This window comes from Pelobates fuscus, chromosome 2, assembly GCF_036172605.1.
Source record: "Pelobates fuscus isolate aPelFus1 chromosome 2, aPelFus1.pri, whole genome shotgun sequence".
Lineage (NCBI taxonomy): Eukaryota > Metazoa > Chordata > Amphibia > Anura > Pelobatidae > Pelobates > Pelobates fuscus.
In genome coordinates this window covers 307,294,212-307,300,211 of record NC_086318.1, presented here as the reverse complement: position 1 = coordinate 307,300,211, position 6,000 = coordinate 307,294,212, and the positions used below count along the sequence as shown (strand labels likewise).

Genomic DNA, 6,000 nt, shown 5'->3' with positions numbered 1-6,000 from the left:
GTCATTCTTTCTACAGTAATACACTGACACATACCTTTTAGATATGAAATAATAATAATAATAATAAAAAAATACAATAGAAATGTCCATATCATCACCATTCCTTCTTCATAGTTTGAAACGAACACTATTTTCTATGTTGCCATTGTTCCATACCTCATACCCAATGCTCATCTTTGTGTTTCTTCAAAATAAATTTGACTGGCTTTTGTTCACCATTGTATTCACCGCCCCACTTTTCATGGTTGGCAACAAGAAATTAGCTTGCACCTCTTTAATTCTTCCCAGTATCTGCTTTCTTCCTGTTTATGCCATTTGGCCTCATTCTTCATTAGTGCTTGGCATTTTTAAATATAGTCGATGTGTATATAAGTCATTGATTCCCCTCTCTCACACAATAACATTCCAACCTGAACTTATTTCAAAGAAACTAATTAAAACCAATGTGGCTTAGTAGAGAAGTAAAACAAAAGATTAAAAATAAGAAAAGGGCATTTAAAGCATTTAAATTGGACAAATCAGAGGCATCCTATTTAAGATATAAGGAAGCCAATAACACATGCAAAAAGGCAATTGAAGTGGCTAAACTAGAAAATGAGAAATTGATAGCCAAAGAATGCAAAACCAACCCCAAATTTTTCTTCAAGTACATAAATTCTAAAAAAAAAACAAAAATAAAAGTGTAGGTACACTGGAAACAGAGTTGAGTTTGTTAGCTAATAAAGACCAGGAAAAAGCAGAACTTTTAAATAACTATTTTTCTTCAGTATATATTCATGAGGATCCTTTGGCAAGAGATATGCAAATGATTGCTGCAAAACACTTGCAGATAACTTGTGATTGGATAGCTCGAGATGCTATAGCTGTTAGAGAAAATTAATGTAAATAAAGCTCCAGGGCCTGACCGTATTTACCCACGAGTACTTAAGGAGCTAAGTGGGGAAATAAGTGAACCTCTGTATTTAATTTTTCAAGATTCTTTTGTTTCAGGTATTGTACCGGAGGATTGGAGGAAGGCAGATGTTGTTCTATATATTTCAAAAGCGTTCAAAATCCTTGCCTGGAAATTATAGACCTGTGAGCTTAACTTCTGTAACTAGGAAATTATTTGAAGGGCAATTAAGGGATAATATTCAGGAATTAATTGGGAAGAACTTTATTAGCAATAATCAGCATGGTTTTATGAAACATAGGTCATGTCAAACTAACCTAATTGCATTCTACGAAGAAGTAAGTAGAAGTATAGATCAGGGTGTTGCAGTGGATGTGATCTACTTGGATTTTGCCAAGGCATTTTATACAGTTCCTCACAATAGGTTAGTCTTCAAACTAAAAGAAATTGGTCTAGATGAATATTCTTGTTCTTGGGTAGAACATTGGCTTAAGGATAGAGTACAACGAGTTGTCATTAATGGTAAATTTTCAGGCTGGATAAAAGTGGTAAGTGGTGTCCCTTAGGGTTCTGTTTTGGGACAGCTTCTATTTAACATATTTATAAATGATCTTGAAATAGGCATTGAAAGCCATGCATCAGTGTTTGCAGATGACACAAAACTTTGTAAAGTAATAACATGTGAGCAGGATATTGCTTTGCTGCAGAGGGATTTGAATAGATTGGGGGACTGGGCACTAAAATGGCAGATGAAATTTAACGTAGAGAAATGCAAAGTTATTCACTTTGGGGTTAAGAATGCACAAGCAATTTACACCCTAAATGGTAGTGAACTAGGGATAACCACACACGAGGAGGATTTGTGAATTGTTATAGACAACAAATTAGGCAGCAATATGCAATGCCAATCTGCAGTTGCTAAGGCCAGTAAGGTTTTGTCATGTATAAATAGGGGCATAAACTCTCGGGATGAAAATATAATTTTGCCTCTATAAATCGCTGGTAAGACCACACCTTGAATATGCTGTGCAATTTTGGGCACCTGTTCTAAAGAAAGATATCATGGCACTAGAAAAAGTGCAGAGACGTGCTACAAAATTGATAAAAGGAATGGAGCATTTTAGTTACGAAGAAAGGTTAAAAAATTTAAATCTATTTAGTTTGGAAAAACGGCGCCTGAGAGGGGATATGATCACATTATACAAATATATTCGGGACCAGTACAAACCATTATCTGTAAATCTATTCATAAACAGGACTATACATAAGACACGAGGTCACACATTAAGGCTGGAAGAAAGGAGATTTCATCCAAGGCAAAGTAAAGGGTTTTTTTTTTTACAGTAAGAGCAATAAGGATATGGAATTCTCTGCCTGAAGAGGTGGTTTTGTCAGTCATTACAGATGTTTAAACTGCAATTGGATAGATACTTGCAAAAACATAACATACAGGGATATAATTTCTAATTAGTGGGGTAATAGCTGCTTGATCCAAGGAGACATCTGACTGCTATTTTGGGGTCAAGAAGGAATTTTGTCATAGTTTGTTGCAAAATTGGAAGCGCTTCAGACTAGGTCTTTTGCCTTGTTTTGGATCAACCGCAAAAACACATGTGAGGAAGGCTGAACTTGATGGACGCAAGTCTCTTTTCAGCTATGTAACTATGTAAACTCCCTATCTCCATCTCATCATTCTCTCCCTACCTTCAAATTTACCATCAACATAAGGGCATCCTTCCCTGCTTAAACCAGACACCCTCTTATTCCCTTTCCTCCAACACTAAAGTTTGATTATGATCTCCTGCTGATAAAACCATAACTGAATACAGAACTCAGTAAATGCTATATTGCTTTCTTCACTGAGCCAGCCATCTAGATTATGCCGCCTTTTTTTCTTCACTAGCTTCTTGCCTCACACTCTGCATGAGGACATCCAGCATCCGTAAAATTCTCACAAGAAAAAAATGCAGGAATGCTATTCTATGAGGAGAGCCCGTGGTGCTCCCCACGCATGCGTTTTACCTTCTCCCATTTGATGACGTTGGTGGAGCTGGAGCCAAAGGGAACTATAGTGTAAGGAATACATATTTGTATTCCTTACACTATAAAATCCCTTTAACTTCCTGCTACTGGAACAAGGTCTCTCTTTGTTCACAATCTATCCTGAATTAATGTTTCACAAATGTCCGAAAATGCACTCATAAAGGTTTTCCATAACACTCCATAGCAAAGCCTGTTTTCTCATTTGACATTGACAGTTTACCTCCTCCCATTATTATTTTTCTCTCCAAAGTTTACTCTTATCTTAAATATGTGCCTTGCCTTTCAATTGAATATAATATCAACCCAGTCTGATTCTACATTATCCTAGGGTTTTAAAAAACCCTTCTGTCACTTAGCTTGTTCCAGCTCTGATGTCCCACGGCGCTGGCTCAGGGTCTGTGTTTTCTCCTCCCCTGACGATGTCTGCCAGCTGGGGAGACCTAATGCGCATGCGTGGCAATGGGCGCCCTCACATTACATCAGCACCATAGGAAAGCATTATATAATGCTTTCCTATGGAGTTTCTGGTGACACTGGATCTCCTCATGCATAGCGCCTAAAGACTTGGAAGTCCCTCTAGTGGCTGTCTAGTAGACTGCCACTTGAGGTGGAGTTAACCCTGGCAGGAAATTATTATTGTTTATTAAAAACTGCAATAATTACCACTGCAGGGTTAAGGGACCTGGGGCACTGCACCCAGACCACTTCAAGGAGCTGAAGTAGTCTGGGTGTCTATAGTGTCCCTTTAAATGATATAGGCCGCAATTTGATATTTTAGTAAACGCTTTTCAATTTATTCAAATCTGTTAGAAAAATGCTCCAAATGATTTATCAACAAAATGATTTATCCAAAAATATTAAAGGGACACTGTAGGCATTATAACTGTTATATTATTGAAGTGGTTATAGGGTCTGGATACCCCTCGTGCTGTCCTTTCATTAAGCATTAAACCGTTTTTAATATGCAATGCTAAACAAGAGTTTGCAGCAACCATGCTCTCTGTGTTGCTTGGGATAATGAGTAAACATAAGCCTGAGCAGCAATGGGTGGCTGCCTACAGTGTCTCTTTAAATCAAAGCCATAGTTAGAAGTAGCCTAGGATATACAGTTGCAAGAAAAAGTATGTGAACCCTTTGGAATGATATGGATTTCTGCACAAATTGGTCATAAAATGTGATCTGATCATCATCTAAGTCACAACAATAGACAATCACAGTCTGCTTAAACTAATAACACACACAGAATGAAATGTTGCCATGTTTTTATTGAACACACCATGTAAACATTCACAGTGCAGGTAGAAAAAGTATGTGAACCCCTAGACTAATGACATCTCCAAGAGCTAATTGGAGTGAGATGTCAGCCAACTGGAGTCCAATCAATGAGATGAGATTGGAGGTGTTTGTTACAGCTGCCCTGCCCTATAAAACACACACACCAATTCTGGGTTTGCTTTTCACAAGAAGCATTGCCTGATGTGAATGATGCCTCGCACAAAAGAGCTGTCAGAAGACCCACGATTAAGAATTGTTGACTTGCATGAAGCTGGAAAGGGTTATAAAAGTATCTCCAAAAGCCTTGCTGTTCATCAGTCCACGGTAAGACAAATTGTCTATAAATGGAGAAAGTTCAGCACTGCTGCTACTCTCTCTAGGAGTGGCCGTCCTGTAAAGATGACTGCAAGAGCACAGTCTAGACTGCTCAATGAGGTGAAGAAGAATCCTAGAGTGTCAGCTAAAGACTTACAAAAGTCACTGGTAAATGCTAACATCCCTGTTAGCGAATCTACAATACGTAAAACACTAAACATGAATGGATTTCATGGGAGGATACCACAGAGGAAGTCACTGCTGTCCAAACAAAACATTGCTGCACGTTTACAGTTTGCACAAGAGCACCTGGATGTTCCACAGCAGTACTGGCAAAATATTCTGTGGACAGATGTAACCAAAGTTGCGTTGTTTGGAAGAAACACACAACACTATGTGTGGCGAAAAAGAGGCACAGCACACCAACATCAAAACCTCATCCCAACTGTGAAGTATGGTGGTGGGGGCATCATGGTTTGGGGCTGCTTTGCTGCGTCAGGGCTTGGACGGATTGCTATCATCAAAGGACAAATGAATTCCCAAGTTTATCAAGACATTTTGCAGGAGTACTTAAGGCCATCTGTCTACCAGCTGAAGCTCAACAGAAGATGGGTGTTGCAACAGGACAATGACCCAAAGCATAGAAGTAAATCAACAACAGAATGGCTTAAACAGAAGAAAATACGCCTTCTGAAGTGGCCCAGTCAGAGTCCTGACCTCAACCTGATTGAGATGCTGTGGCATGACCTCAAGAAAGCGATTCACACCAGACATCCCAAGAATATTGCTGAACTGAAACAGTTCTGTAAAGAGGAATGGTCAAGAATTACTCCTGACCGTTGTGCATGTCTGATCTGCAACTACAGGAAACGTTTGGTTGAAGTTATTGCTGCCAAAGGAGGTTCAACCAGTTATTAAATCAAAGGGTTCACATACTTTTTCCACCTGCACTGTGAATGTTTACATGGTGTGTTCAATAAAAACATGGCAACATTTCATTCTTTGTGTGTTATTAGTTTAAGCAGACTGTTATTGTCTATTGTTGTGACTTAGATGATGATCAGATCACATTTTATGACCAATTTGTGCAGAAATCCATATCATTCCAAAGGGTTCACATACTTTTTCTTGCAACTGTAGTTATCTAAAGTTGTACTCTGTGTATCTTAAAGCCTTTTAGTTCTGTTGCTGAAGACATGTGGAAATTTTCTGTGTGAGACTCAGGTTCGTCAATATTGTGTTGATTTGAAATCTACCCTATTCTTTGGGTGAGTCCCTGTACGGTTTAATACTGGCAGGTACCTTTGGGAAAATCACCAAGAAACAGAAAAACTTAGGACCTAGTAGGTGTTGCCACCCCTTAGGTCTTCAGTCTTTAAAAGTGCAGCGCTATATAGTATGTGAGGAAAGTGTGTTTTACCAATGGTTTAACCCCTCAAGGACCAAACTTCTGGAATAAAAGGGAATCATGACAT

General features: G+C 38.6%; 1 protein-coding gene across 1 annotated transcript in view; it reads left to right on the top strand.

Moving 5' to 3' along the window:
- The window catches only part of NT5DC1 (5'-nucleotidase domain containing 1), a 396,716-nt gene that overhangs the window by 24,616 nt on the left and 366,100 nt on the right, over positions 1-6,000 (top strand). The window lies entirely within an intron of this gene.